Genomic DNA, 16,024 nt, shown 5'->3' on the forward strand with positions numbered 1-16,024 from the left:
TTTGGGAGAGGTGGAAGGAAGGGATGGGATTTGCCTAGGACTGCCCTGCGCTCAGGCTTCAGCCCCGCAGCACCGGGGGGAGGCAGCTGTCTGGCTAGGGTTTGCTCCTTTTACCTCCCCACTGCTGGGGTCTGTACGTTAAACTTCAGGGGATTTATAGCTTGTCCTGCTGAGAGGAGCTGCATACTTTTGGAAGGAGCAAGATGTGGTCCTGGCAGCTTCCTCAATTCAGTGCTAAGGCTGGGTATTTCACAGCTTGCATAACCCTAATTTGCATTGGGATTTTTGCTAAGGGGCTGTGATGCCAAGGGCTGCACTGTAGAGTTTTTATTTCACTTCCAGGAGGCTGCTTGCCATTTTTATATGATCCCACACGGTCATGGAGCACTGCAGGTAATAGAAAACTTTAGTTTCCATTGGTTATTCATGGCACAATTTGCTTTGCTAGGCGTCCTCACAGGCCACAGAGCCTGCAGCCTCCCAACAGGCGTAAGGGGACACATTTCCTCGCCACAGACAATTTGGCTCAAAAATTTCCTTGAAGCGCTCCAGCTCCACAGGTAATGAACACGTGGGTGGCCTTGACTTGGGTTCACTCCTCACCAACCACTTACGCTACCTCTGGATGCCCCCAGCCCAGCTGCTGCCCCTGGGTGGGTTTAGTAGCCCCTTTTTTGCCAGGACACTGCTCCAAGATACCCTCCCTCCTTACATCCAGTCACGAACTCCATTGCTAACCGTGATGTCCGCCCTGCAGGGAACTGACTGGGGTCCCCGTCAGCATGACCTGTGATCTAGCAAGGTCTGCAAGGAAATGTTGAAACTCAGACAGCTCCATTTCATGTTAAATTTTAGGGGGAAATCCTGAAAAGCTCTTTATAGAGATTGTATTTTTGCAGCAGCCTGTTTCCTCTTTCCCTCTCCTTTTTTTCCCCACCTCTTTGTCTGCTAAATAAAACAACCTACATTTTTGACCTGAATTACTTTAAGTGTCCCTGAAGGCATGTGCAGCTCCTAGGACTGTAGGAGGGTTTTCTTCTTTGGTGCAGTTAGATACCATCATTAGAGATGACAGCCGAGCTGGATCCCCCCAGTCTGAATGCTATATTTGTATTTTGCTGTACAAACAATAACCCCATGCATTTCTGTAGCGCAGGCCGTCAGGGAGAAGCTTGGGCTGCTTTACAAACAGGCAGGCATCAATCCTGTGGGCAAAATACCTCCCTATTTCTCCAGATGAGACATGGGGAAGTTAAATAATTGCTGGCATTGCTCAGTGAGGACCTGAATCTGCCTGCATCTGTATTCATCTAAATCACCAATAACTTCAATGCTGTTAACACAGGAACCAGCAGCAGACCAAAAGCAGGACCCTAATCTGAAGGTGGCTACATCCACTGCTGCAGCATCCCGCACTCTGCCCCACTAGCACCTCTCCCGGGAGATCCATCAAGCTCCCGCAGGCTCCCTGGAGGGCATCTGAGGACTGCATGCCCTTGGAGCAGTGGCAGCAGGATGGGGTGGGATGTGCTCTCCTATGCCCTCACCTCTTTTCTGCCAGAGCTGAGAGGGCAGCTAAACCCCTCCAGAGAGTCTGTGTGCCAGACTTTAGAAAAGCCCTGCTCAAATCACACATTACAAGTGGTGGGTTTTTCGAAAGGACAATGAAATTGCTCGTTCTGACCCATTTTAACACTCTCTCCTATAACATGCATGGCAGACCTGGCTGAATTAAACCAGCCGTACTAATTTATCTTGTTATAGCAGGTCTCTGTAAAACACAAAATTCTTGGCATTGGAGGATGAGATTATAAAGAAGGACACTGTAATTTAGTGGCTCATTTAATGTGAACCAAGAGAAATATGAGGCATGCCAATGCCGCACTGGGGCTCTATTTATATCCTTTTTGGTGTATGGTATTATTTATAATAAAGGATCATTTTTATATAGTATTAGTGTGGTAATGGAGCTTACTGGGTTACCAAGGCTGAAGTTAGGAAATACTGTATTAGCGAACACCATGTAAGAATAGCCCTTTCTTCAATATTAAATCATGATTCCAATTTTCCTAAAATAAATATTAATGCACTCTATTTACCCAGGAATCTGGGCTTTTATTGATGCCACAGGAGGATCTCCACCTCCGAGCTCAGAAGCTGCTGCATGCAGCCTCAGAGAGTTCATTTTGTGGCTCCCAGTCCTGCTGCTGAGCACCCTCGGGCACTGGGAACATCCTTCTCTGCCAGAAGCCCAGGAGGAGGGCGAAAGGCTTAGAAAGCAGAAGAGCCATGTTTTGCTGGGGAGTGTGGTATCACAACTTATGGGAACATTTCCTTCTTCTGTCCCCCAGTGCATGAAGCCCTGTGGCCACACATCTCTCCTCTGCCCTGGAGCTGCTGGCGGGGAGGAAGAAGGACCAGGATTTACCCCCTCAGAGTTTTTCTGAAGGCCACACAGCAAGTAAGTGGTGGAGCCAAGATGAGAGCGGAGCCGCTTCTGGCACCTTGCCCTCTGCATGATTCAGAGCTTGTTTCTAAAGTGAGAGGACTGGGTAAAGTTTCATTTGTCTATCTAGAAAGCAGTGCGTTCTGCTTCCCATTTAAAGCTCAGGAGCCTCATGATGATTCAGAGAGCATGCAGGAATGCGCCTGTATGCTGATTTTAGTGCCAGGCAGCATAGTGCCTGCCAATGATTAGTTCTGCCATGCAGGTGGGTAAAGGAATTAAATTGGGTTTGGAAATGAGGAGGGAAATAATCAGCTGGAGGATGCCAGGGAGAAGGAGAGCTTGCACAGGCACGGCAACGCCTTTGCAAATGTCACTTCCACTGAAGCTGAAGTGCAAGGTGGTGAGATGCAGAGGGTTTCCTTTAAAGCAGCTCTCTGCACAGAGCACCACAAGCTCGCTGCAGGGAGCTGGTGTTGCTCACCCCTCGAGGAAAGATGCTCGGCCCTTCCCCTTCTCCCCACAGGGCAGGGAGGAGCTGCAGGAGGCTGCAGTACCCCTGCTGCCATGCCCCATGATCCCTGCTGCCATGCCCCAGTGCCAGAAGGTCTCTGACTGGCTTCTCCAGCTGGGGCTTGGCTTTTGGGGCACAAGGTAACAGTTTGATGCTTTTCAGTGCTGATGGGGCTTATAGCTGCACCGGCCATCATGGACCAACCTGCAGGAGAGGCAGCTGTGAGGAGGCTGCCTTTGGTGCCATCCATAGCATCACACGCAGCCAACAACCTGCCCAAGCACGTGCCACCAACCCAAGCTCCCTCCTGGTCCATGCCGAGAGGGATGTCACCCTGCAGCCCCTGGCACACAATGCCTTGCCAGAGGGGAGTCCCCCTGCTCCCCACTCTCCCAGCCCCACAGACACACAGCCACTGTTGCCAGCCGGGAAGGTGACATGCAGGAGCAGACAAAGCTGGAGCTGACTCTGCTTCCTGCTGAGCCAAGCTCAGGGAAATTACCCAGCCACTTTGAATAAAAGTGAATTAAGTAGCCTGGCAGTAACTCAGACCATATTTGATTAACTTGGCCAGAACCAAGTAACATTAATCCCCCTCCCTGAAATTTCATTTTTTACAGCCAGGCTCTAGTATATGAAAATGTGCTGGCAAAGTTTTTGGTAGGTTACAACCCTCCGGTTAGTAACAACTATGCAGCGGGTGGTTATCACTTGGATAGGGGCTGAGCTGCAGCGTGGAGCTCTGCAGAGCCCACCCAAGCACTGAGGCAGCGGGCGACAGCTTCTCCCGCCACTTGCTGTGTCACCCTGGGAAAATCCCCAGTGGCTCATCCTTTTGGGGTGAGGGATGTCCTGGTACCTGAGGGGCCTCAGTCTTCACTGAGCAAGGGCAGGGACTGGCTCTGGCCCATGGGAGTGAATTGCTCTGCAGAGGTGTTTCTCTCCCTCCCTCCCCTCTGGGTAGGAAAACAGCTTTTCTTGGTTCAGCAAACACTGTGTTTCTACAAAATCGGGGGCATCTGCTCAATAGACTAGATAGGATGCCTCGATGCTCGCCCTTGCTTTAAACATTGAGGTGCACCCCAGGGAAGAGTCTGGGATCTAAAGAAAGGCAAAAATCACCTTCTGCACGGGTTCCCCGCACAGGCCACCCACTAAACAATGTGGAGGTCAGGAAGGTGCTGCAGAGCAGGACTCTTCTCACCAGTCGCCCAGAGCTCCTGCCGCTGGCCTCACAGGGGCTGCTGCAGGGCCAGCGCTCCCAGGGAGATGTCTAGTGGGCTGGTGACGCCCCCTCAGACCCTGGGGGACTTCTTTCTGTGTTTCACAGACTTTGCCTTTGAGCTTAGTGCTGGTGAAGGGATTGCCTTTGCGAGTCCTTGAAAAGGCTGTGGGGCAAATTAGCATCTTCCTCACCCTCAACATTCTTGTGCCCCGCATAAGCCATAGTAAGAAATAAAACTGCCCTGCCTTCTTTGTTTATTAGCAACAATAATCCAATAATACTTCACACATCAATGAGAGCTTCCATGTGAGGAAACGAAAGCACTTTACAGACATGAATGATTTAAGATGCTTAGCCCATCTCTGAGATACGTAAGGAAAACCATACTCTTTTTTACAAATGGGAAGCTGAAGCAAACTGTAGGTAAGTGACTTATGGCCACACAGGAAGGCAGCAGCAAGGCAGGATGAGAGTTCAGTCTCCTTCACCACTGCCTGCCACTGTGGCACCCCTTTGCTTTTTTTCAGCCATCTTCTTCTCTGTGCCTGCGATGCTCCGGTGGAGCCACCAGAGAAGGTGGCTCCCAGGGGTCAAACCCAACTTGCTCACTGAGCCGTTTGGGAGCTGTTTGCCTTCCCAGCATCTGCTTGCTTGAGGTGGGCTAGTCCTTGGGTGACTGCAGCTGCTCACTACTGCTCACGGGGTGCAGGACCAGGTTTGTTCCAGCAGTTCTCATGTTTTAGGGATGGCCTCAGAGTGTGGTGATACCCTGCACTCTGTAAATTACTCCGGTCCTCAGGGCAGGTGGAAAAGCCTGCTGTGGGTTTGAAGAGAAATGTGCCTGGGGATGGGTCAGGCGTTGCATCCCATCCCAGGCAGCCTTTTCTGTCCTTTCTCTGCAACCTTGCCTGCATACACACCATGGCTGTATTGGCTGCTGGGCTGGCTGCGAACACGTCTGCCATCACCCAGCGTCTGTCCCATTGCCTGTAGCGTGGGCGTGGGGAGAAGAAACCCAATTATAAATAGTCGGATGAACTCCAGTTCACTGGGCAGCGAACTTTTTGTATATAGCTGCTTTGTAAAATGAAACTAGCCCGTGCCTCTCTGGGTGGAAAAAGCGGGGACCACACCTCTTCTATTATGTGCGTAGATCTGCCCATCGGGGTCTGGCAGCACTTGCCTAGTTAAGTGGAACACTCATTATAAACATGGGACTACTGGGTGATTGGTTGTTAACTGTTTAGGGCACAACTTGAAATAACAAGATTTGGCCTGGACCACAGGCCGAAACGTGATTTTCCGCCTCAAGTCACAACCAGATCTGGATTGCCTGTTTCCCTCTGCTATGCAGAGCTTATGAATAACCCCCTTCTCATCCTCCGAACAGCTTCTTTTTTTTTAACATGAGAAGAAAAAAAGAAAAAAAACCCAGGCAGGAAAGCAATAGTGAAAGTGCCACCATGTTGTTCTATTTTAAATCCCTCTTCCCTGCAATTTTGCATGCAAGCAGGGGAGGAGACCACTGGGTCAGCCCACCACCGCCTGCCCGGCCGCTGCGGTGTGCGTGTGCCTGTGTGCACTTATTTTTCTATCCTCACGTCACCTTTCAGCCTGTGTTCCTCGCCCTCCCTCTGTCCCCGAAATCTTTGATTAATAGGTTTGCTTGCTTTTTATATCCACACATGTGGCACATCTGGAGCAAGGCGTGCCTCTGCTTTCTTGTTGTTGTTTTTTTATCTCCCTCTCTATCTATATGTAAGCTTTTTTTTTTTTTTACTTTACTTGCAACTGCCATGGCAACTGTTACATGTTTGGCAAAAAGCTTACGGAGAAGAAAAGGGGCTCAGAGCGCTCAGCTGGCAGATGTCCAGTGTAATCATGCCGCAGCGCCGAAATGAGGCCTTTGGCCGGCTGCCGAGCTAGGGAGAACAAAGATGTCAGTTCCCCGTGTTGGCGGCAGCGCTTGTTTGGCACCCTTATATGGTTTCCCAGAACTCCTCGCCTTGGCGGCTTTCCATTCCCTTTAGGGCAGCAAACAGGATTAGCACACACAGACTTGTTTTTCTCTTTTCTCCTCCAACTGTTCCAATGACATCATCCCTGCTGCATTCAGCTGCCAGCAGGGTGACTTTGGGGGTGGGTTGTTTTTTTTTTCTCTTGCAAAAACCACCATCGTGCACACACCAGCAGGCACAATGTTTCAGGTAACACTTGCACACCTTTCTTGTTAAATTAAAGCCCCCAAAAGTGCAGCGAGCTCAGGCGAATGAAGCCAGATGCACTGCATTTTATTTGGGTTTTTTGCTTCTCATAATTGAATTCCTGCAAGATAAAAATCTCCTTTTCCTCAGTAGGCTGTAATCAGCACTTGCAGAGCTGTGGTTTCCAACTGCCCTCATCATGTGCTTCCTTATGAAACTCCACAGAGAAATCGCCTTGGCGCGGGCGCCGATTTAAAGGGCCCAGGAGCAGGAGGCAGCCCCCATCAGCCCCCAAAATGGCAGGGCTGGGACCACCCCGCCTGGGGTGCAGGGGTATGTGGGGGCCCACGGGGCTGCTGTGGGGTGGTGTGGGAGGGAACCCCCCTCTGTTAAGGAAGGACTTTGTTTAGGAGAGTTTTTAGTTGCTGCTGGCTGTGGAAGACAGGGAGAAAGATGTGCAGGAGAAACTGCTGAATTTTCTGCCTTTCCCCTCAAAGCTCAGAGCAGTTTTCTGCTTCTGGACATCTTCTCCCCTGGGCATTTTCCTCTCTCCACCTGGCTTCTTTGCCGGCCAAATAACAAGTCTTGCCCCATTCCCAAGGGAGCTCCAAGAGGTACCAGCAGCTGAGCATTGCCCCACTGCCAGGAGGTGGGCAGCCCTTGGCGGGGAGGCTGGGGCCAGCGGGGCAGGAGGGCTGCCTCCCTGCTCCCTGCGCCTGCTTCCCTCATGGCAGTGCTCCTGTTTTCCTTGGCGCGGGCCGCAGGATGTGATGCTCGCTTCCTCCTGTTGCTGCAGACCTGGGGAAGGGGCCTGAAGGGGACGGTGGGCTTCGCATGAAGGGTTGCTCAGTGATGGAAAAGCTCCCCAGCTTGGGGCTGGCCACAGACCACTAGGTGTTTGTCAGCATGGAAAGAGTGGTCCCATCCAGTTCCTCATTGGGACGCTCAGTTTTTCTACCACACAGACGGACAGACGGACAGATAGACATAGATGACAAAGTGGGGTTGCTAGGAAAGCTTTATGTAAGCGGCACTTGGCCAGCGGCTGACAGTACAGCAAGTGTTCAGCTCCCAGAGCTCCACATCAAACCTGGCAGCACATCAAAACCTCTGTTTCATAACCCACTAGAAATAGGATTTTCTAACAGTGCCGAGAGGACTCGCCTTGTTGTACAGGGACCTGGGATTTTACCAGTTGTTAATGGTTAACTAGGCAATGGCCTAAAAAATTTGGTAGCACCATTCCCCATGATGAGGTACATGATTTTACCAGGCGTTGTGCCTGGTGGCAGCCGTGCCACCCTGATCCACCTGCTAATAACATAACTCAGGAATTAATTAGCAATTAACAGCAACCAAATAATTACAGAATCATCCACCAGGAGAGAGAGGCTGTGATGCTGTGAGTGGCTTTCACAGGATGGGGACTGCCCTCCGCTGGGAAGGGGGTGTGTGAGAGTGCCCTGGGGATGGAGTGGGGCTGGAGGGGGGGCTTCCCTGGAGAAGCACAGATTTCCAGAGGCATTGAGATTTCACAGGAAGAAGAGGACACTAAGAAAAGAAATTGCTACACCCTAACCCCGATGGCTTCATGCCCCTGCAGCAGCAACCCTCACCTGTTCGCCCCATCTGACATGCCATGAGACTGGGCTGGTGTCTGGGCTCTTCCAGCTGTGCCATGGGAGCAAGGAGAGCGTCAGCCATGCCCTGAGCTTTATAATGCATGTAAGGCACAGCTCAGGGAGCAGTTTGCAGAGCAGAGCAGAGACTTTGGTGAATCCTAGTTGTGGACGAGGGGCTTGCTGCACTGCTGAAGGGCAGAGAAACCAGGTTGCTGCTCCCACAGCCTGTCTGCTTGCAGGGCTGCCCTTCTGCAAAAGGAAGGCAAAAGCCATTTGCCTCCTCTGCTCCTGGGCACCAAAGAGGATAGCAGTGCGCTCCCACCTGGGCCTCTGCCCATCCTGGCTCCATGCTGAGATGTGCTGATGGCACAGAAAAGGCACTTAATTTTTTTTTCAGACACTGAAAAAGAGTGAGCGCATTAGATACGTAGATTCATGGAGATGGAAAAGGCCCAGGTATTCATCTTATTCATCGCTTTCTCCTTGCTGATGAAGAGTTATCCCCTCTTGGATGTGACCCAGTATTTTGTCCAGCCTTGTTTCCAGCGATTCAAGTGATGGGGCTTCCTTTGGGAAACTCCGTCAGTGCCTAATGCACTTTGCTGTTAGGAAGTGCATCTCACCCTGCATTTGGCTTCAGCAGTTCATCTCTAGGCTCTAGACTTGCTTCCCAACATGCCAGCTGTTTGTGGGCTCCTGTCTCCTCCAGGCGAACTAGATGTCTTGAACTCTTTTCACTTTCTTGATCAGCCAGTCTCAATCCTTTAACATTTACTGCTTTTCTCCTTTCTGCTGCTGTCTGCCCCATATTGGCCTGGGTCTGACAAACATGGCCAAAGTATCTCTGGGTGGAGAAAGCCCCCCTGGTGTGGGGCTGAGGCTCCGTGGGCTGCAGCAGTAGTGGCTCCCCAACAGCTCTGTGCTTCTTCAGCTCTGGGCCAGTGAGCGTGAGCTCAGCGGCTGGCACGAGAGAGCACAGCTGGAGGGATGCTTTATTTACACTGACTACTAGCAGCCCAGAGGGGCTGCTCTGGCCAAGTAGGACTGCTGAGGCATAGAAACACCCTGGCCACACAGAGTCTTCCCCTTGGCCATGCTCCCTGCAGAGAAGCAGGCAAGAGGTTTGGGTAGATGAACTTCTTGGTGCAACTCCGAAAGGGCAAACTGCCAGGCCAATGCAAGCAGGGCAGTCTCGGTCTTGTTCACTCGAGGAGCATCACCAGTGCAGTTGCAGGGTGCCTCGTACCTGGCTGCCTAAGCTGGATGAAGCAAACACTTCCTGCACAGTCAAAATAACTGGATTTGCCCAAGTTACATCCCTAAGGGCACCTCATATAAAGCAGTCTCCTTCCCTCCATCACCTTCACAAAAATGGTGTGAGCACCCTTTGTCCTGCATGGAAGTTACTGTCTGCAGCTGATTCTCATGTGTGTGTTCTCTGTTCGGATGTGCAGGGGTGTCCCTGTTCCTTACCCACCAACTTGAATTGTAGCCTGAGGAATACATTTCTGTGGTCACATTCTGAGTCCCTTCTTGTCCCTTCACCCCATTTCCATTCTTCTGTGTCCCTGTACTTGCAGCTCTGTGGTATGGAGTTGATGGGGCACCTCCACCCCATGCTCCATCCCACAGCAGGGGCAGGTCCCAGCCCTGGTTCCCCACCAGCTCATCCCCTCACACACCACCCACGTCCTCTCTGCCTCCGGGCATTCGTCACAGCTCTCAGTACAAGTCAGCCTGGGTCAGATGCCAGCGTTCCTCCTCAACCCAGCACTCTCCCTCTCTTTTTGTTTCCTTTTGTTTATGGTACTCGATCCAGCTTTCAGGCCATGCGCAAATGCTCTGCTCCCGGCCAACTTGAATTCGTTTCAAAGAAGATTGCACAAGAGTTCAGGGCTAGTGCTCAGAGCCAGGCCTGCTGGGCTGGCTGTTTTGTCCCCTCAGGCCCTGGTGCTGCCGGAGGACCTGCTGGCACGAACCCCCGCCAAAGCACAATCAGCAGGATGCCGCACAGGCTGCCCGGCTGGGAGGAGCCAGAGCAGCAAAGTCCAACAGAGGTCAGGGACAGGCTTTGCAAATTTAGTTTAAAAAAAAGAGAGAGAGCAATAGAAGGTTGTCTGGGATGCTTTGCTCTCTATCAAAGCCATGCAGATTGATGGTAGCCCCACCTACCTCCAGGTATAAATAGCTTTTATTCCAGTCTCACGCTGGGGCTGGGCACTAAAAGCTCTGCTGCTGCTGGCCGTGGTAGAACAGCCAGGCTCCAAGCGGTGAGGCAGGGGCTGCCAAGTCAAAATAGCTCCCCTAAAGTCAAAGCAGAAAAGGCAGGGGGGTCCTGATGGCTTACACAGCTGTGGATGTGTCCAGGACCCTGAACCACCCTCCCTTGGTGGCAGGGCTGAGACACCCTGGAGAAGCAGCTCACTGGGTTGCCGTTTGCAGTCTGGTTGGCCTTTGACGAGAGAAAGCACTTACTACCCCTCATCTCTCAAGCACAGCTTGTATTTCAAGTGACGTGAAAACCTTGCTTCCCATCCATGGGTTTAAAAATGCTGCAGGCGAGTAAAAAAAAAACACTTTTTTTTTTTTTAGTGGTTCATAAGTTTTTTTTGAAGGCGGGTTTGTTATGTTTGGTTGGTTGGTCTGTCTTTTCAGTGACCTTGTCAACAAAGATATCAGCAAAGCGCTGATAGGGGAATACTTGGAAAAATCAAACCTATCTGCACGAGCAGGCTGCAGTAGAGTGAACCCTGGGAGAGTTAGCTGACCTGCTGAGCCTCTGTCAATTATTTTTGAAAAATCACGGGGAACGTGAAGCTTCGGGGCATAGGAGGTTCCTCAGCAGCCTGTGGCTGAGATGTTGAAGTGCCTCATGACACCCATTGCACTACAACAGAGAAATTTTGTTTACTTTCCTGACACGGGATCCTCCCATCTTTGAAGGAATTCAGAGTGACTTAAAATCCCTTGGGAAAGCTCTGTCTTTCTCAGAGGTGGGATTCATCTCAGCTGACTATAGAAGTTTGAAATTCACACAGTGATCCAAGCTGATCATCTTTGCTCTTCTCATAGGGCATGAGGAGGAACATCTCAGAGAGCATGACTTGTTTGTATGTTCCATGGGGCAAATCTCCTGCTGGAAGTGCCCACCTCTTCCATGGAGCATAGTGGGAGCCTGGGAGGTTTGATCAGCCATAGCTGCCTACCTTAGAGGAGAAGAGCACTCAATGGTATGACCCACTCCAGAGAATGGACTCACTTTTGGTCCTTTGGAGCCACAGAGGAGGTGCCTGATGACCTATGGTGGATATACAATGACATATAAATTCTTCCTCAGGCTCCCAGGTTCTAATATGGCTTCTTATTGGTTTCTGTTGGCGAACTCATTAAAAACCCTGATGAATGCAATGATGCGGTCCTTGAATTATTCTCACTTCCACAAATTTCATTTGAGTACATGGTAATATTCTCCCCATACTTTGCAGTTTAACATAATGCTGATAAATGATATGACAACTATAAATTTTCATTTTATTTAAAGCTGTTTATCATCCATATCTATTATGGAAAGTCATCAATTATGCAAAATGCGTGAATGTTTAAAGAGCCTCTAAAGTGTCTCTATTTATGGATTGCATGTTGTGTCTTCTTTACTCCTTGCTTGTGCACACACTTGAGAGGCTCCTCCATTAAGTATCATTTTTGCACAAAAAGCCTGAAAAATGGAACTTGACAGGGGGATCATAGACAAGCTAGAGGCTTGCCGCAAAATGTGTCTGAGCCATAAAAATTTCACTTCGTGGGAGAAACCCTCAACCCTCGAACCTGGGTCTAAGTCAGAGGACCAGTGAACTAGATGGATGCAGTGTGCCTGGGGTCAAAAAGCCATGCTCTACTGATCGCCTGAAGTCACCTTCCATAGCTTAGCCAGGTCCTCTCAGTGAAAGTGAAATAAATGGCTCCTTCCATGAGCTCTCATTAGCAGAGGGGTCCATGCTGCTCACAGCCTGATGATTTCTGCAATCTATGGTCCCTCATAAAAGTCACAGGAGCTGCATCCCAATGACTGGCGTGGGTGTGGACCAAGCAGCAGAGACTCGTGGCTTGCAGAGGGCTGCTCCTGCTCTGGAGTGAGGGAACAAGATGCTTGAAATGGCAGTGATGTTGTAAGTCAGGCAGCTATTGCTCATCTCTGAGCTTGCACAGCTATGGAGGGCCAGATTCTCCTGACAGGGCAGTGTCTTTGGAGCCACCTTGCATTAACACCAGTGTAATTGTCAGCTTGTTTTGGCATGTGCATTAAATCACAGTAATGGGGAGATTTTATAGCAAGGAACGCAGGTCAGGGAGTGAACACCAAACAGAAACCTTCTAAAGGAGTTGGAGATACTGGCATCTTGGATCACTTCTTTCTTTCCTTTCAAGACACTGGGGTGACAAAAAGAGTTAAAGTAAGGAAATGAGATCACAAAAAGCAAATTAACTAAACAGCACTGTCCTGGCATGATGCTGATCTCGCGCATGGTATGCCAGTAAATCCTGAGTAACCTGGCGTACATCTGGGTGTTTCTGGGGCAGCTCTGTCTATTCAGGCTTGCCGGGGTGTCAGAGGGGCCCGCAGCTGCCACAGCTCTTCAGCAGCGTGCGACAGGAAAGGGAGAGCTTTCTCACACGTTCAACACAAGAGGTTGATTGTGGGGATTGCTGACGGGTGACCTCCCTGTGCCACCGGTTCTGGAGTCGCTGGCTCCTCCGGCATGGGCACCCACCGGGAGACCTTCTGCTCTTGCATTACAACCCCCACAGCATTTGTAAGTGTCCTGTAGCTGCTGAAGACTTAGGTACTTAAACGTCTCTCTGAAGTAATTAGTTGTGTTTTAAAATTACTTACAATTTATGTAGTGCTGTAGGGGATGTGTCAGGTTGTGACAAAGAAAGGAGCATGAAGCCTGCAGAGTGGGAAGCACGGTGGCATCTGCTATTTTTAAACATGCCATGCAAGGTCACCTCCACGCTCTCCCCACATCCAGTGCTGGTGTTTCCCGCTCACCTGCCCTTCACGGCACTTGGTGGTCTTTGCCATGAAATCTTTCATTTTCTTTCACTCTTCCTTTCTCCTTATAGCCATCAGAAGATGTCCTTGACAGTGCCACATGCCTTTAAGCCAAGTAAGCAATAACACAAGAGAGGATTTGCAGCCATCGTGCCGTTTATTGAGTGCATTAAAGGCCTGGGATCAAAGGCTGGCTACTTCCAGCAATAAAAGAGTTGCAGTGGCACATTATTAGGATTTTTTTTTTTCCTACCAGTTCAAACAGCTACGCAAATTTTCCATTCAGCTTCTATTTTTTCCCTAGGTTCACGGGATGAGGAAGAATGTCCTCTGAATCCTGGCTTCTCCCATGGCAGACACTGCCTCTCAGTGCTCTTATCCTGATCCAACCTGGCTGTCATGAAGCTTGCTGTGGATTTTGCACACAGTCTCTGTCTGACTGTTGGACTGGTCCAGAATATCACTGCTCTGCCAGAGAGAAACCTTTTGCTTTACAGCCATGAGCAAACACAGTTTCTCTTGTGCCATAGAGAATTGTTATTCATACACAGTGATGAAGGGAGAGAGGCCTCCTTGGGAGGCTCCCCATGGCCCTCAGCATCCCGGTGCCTACCCGTGCATGTCAACATCACTGTATTTCACCTCCTCTGCTGGATGCACTCTCCAGTGCACCCTGGGATTGTGCTTGTCTTTCCATAACTCATCCCCTTGGTGCCCAAAATCATTAACTACCAGCATGCCCTTTTCCCCTTCAGCCAGTTCCAAATGAGTTCCCAGTTCACAGCGTCAGTTCTTGCTGTTAATCCATAAACTATAACATTTACATTGGGTACTGTTAAACATAATTAGATTTCCATTACATGATGTTCTTTCCTGCGGTTAAACAAGACTTGCTTTACTTAAACAGCCAGCCCCAGGTGAGGTTTAATTGTAACCTTGGTGTAGAGTTCTGTGCTTGCACACTGTTCTCTTGAAGCCTCCCGTCTACCACACCATCACTTGTACTTATCTTGACATGACACATTAGCAATCACACGCAGCTCTCTGGTAGCAAGACCCATCCTTGTCCTGCAGGACGTCAGCCCTCTCCGAAAGACCTACTCTTTCCATAAAGAGAAAAATAAAACCAGGATGGCTCCCAGTCAGGTCACCCTGACTGCAATGCAAACACGCTACCTGCTCTGGTGCAAGCTGGGGTGGAAAACAAAGGCACAATAGACCAAACAAGGCCATTAGACACAATTTGATCCAATTATACATCTAAAACCAGGGCTCTTTGTGCGACGATTTTTATTTTGTGCTGAGAGGGAGGGAAAGCAGCCTTACACATAATGCAGCAGTGCTGCGTACTGAAACAGGTCTCCTCTCACATAAAGCAGCAGTAATGCTTCCTAAATCCACTTGTACCTCGGCTGAGAGTTTATTTACCCCCACTCTCGCTGCTGCCATTTCCTGCAGTTAAAAAATGTTGGTATGCAGGAAAAGTTTCCTCCGGCAGCGTGCAGGCTACAGCCGTCCCTCTCCCTGAGCCCAGTGGCTGCTTTGATGCCACAAGAACATGACAGTAAGAGAAATGCCTGGGGAAGTGAATCAATAGCGGCAGGCCGGCCAGCTGCAGGGTGAGGACCGGGTAAATTGCTGGAAGAAACTTTCCCAGCCACCGGAGGAGTTGGGAGAACAATGCAGAGAAGAGGATGTGAGGCACTTCCCGCCGCTGGCCAGCCCTGCGCCAAGGAGCACCGCAGCCTCCAGTGCTATCTTTGTACCCCTGTTGTCGTCTGGAGGCGGCTTTTGCTTTTGCTCTGGGTTTCTATACTTTTCATTTCTTTCAGCCCTCTCTCAGAGATCTAACTGTTGCTGCAAAAAAAAGGGACTATGTCCCTCAGCCCTTCTGACTGACATCTACCTAGCTTGTCCAAGGCAGGTCTCTCGGCCAGACTGGGAACATGCTGGTTCCTCTTTAAGATCTATCTGGTAGAGCAGTGCCAATGTTTTTTTTTCTTCTCCCATCCTTCTTTCCCTCCTCCTATCCCTGAGAGATGGAGAGAGTGGATTTCTTGCTTGTTCTGCTTTCCCATACCCTCTGCCTATTACCAGCCACTTGAATTTTTCTGTCTAGATCCTGCAGAGCTGCTTCTCTCTATAATATTCAAGCTCCTTTTGCAAGTGGAAAAAAAAACCCAAACAAACAAAAAAACCCACAAAAACCAAAGAAAAACCACCAAACAACCCAGCCCTGTGATTTTCCTCCCTGCTATCAGGAAACAGGTTGGTTTGTTTTTTAATGAATGCAAAAGAATGCGGATAGCGTTGAGGAAAAGCTTGGGCAATGAGTTCAGCACTTCTTTATTTAGGCTCTTCCATGTGTATCAGCTGAGCCCAGCAGGCAGCAAAGCAAGATCTGGATGTTATTTCAGGAAAAGCCTGGTCTTTCATGCTTGAGACAGAGTAGCATCCCTGGAGGGGAACTCTCGGCTCCTGTCGTGCATGGGTGATTTGGGCGGAAAAAGGACAATGAATTCCAGCAATGCTGCTTGTCTTCTGTTTTCCAGGCTTTGCATGGCAGGTGTCCCCAGGGCTGCCCACTGCCAAGTCAGAGGGGGTTCACACCTGAAGCTCTGCCTGGCCTGGTATTTCCCACCGCTCCAGTGCTAGGCACTTATGGCTGCACAGGGCCACAGACAGAACAGGCATGTCCATGGGATGGTGTGGGAAAAGGATGGTGTATGACAGTGCTGAAGACTCTGCCACTTACGCCGTGTGGGCAAGACAGCTGTGCTAGGTGGCTCAGGCTGAATAGTAGTAACAGGTTCATCGCAGCTCAGTGTGTGCTGGAAACAACATGCTGAAATCACAGTGACGCTGTTGTCAACACCAAAAAGGAAAAAAAGATCCAAGTAATGTGGCAGATTAAGCACATTTCTCTTGACTTATTGCTTGGCATTTCATGCTAGTTTTAG

Source organism: Leptosomus discolor, chromosome 2 (genome assembly GCF_034619465.1).
Source record: "Leptosomus discolor isolate bLepDis1 chromosome 2, bLepDis1.hap2, whole genome shotgun sequence".
NCBI lineage: Eukaryota > Metazoa > Chordata > Aves > Leptosomiformes > Leptosomidae > Leptosomus > Leptosomus discolor.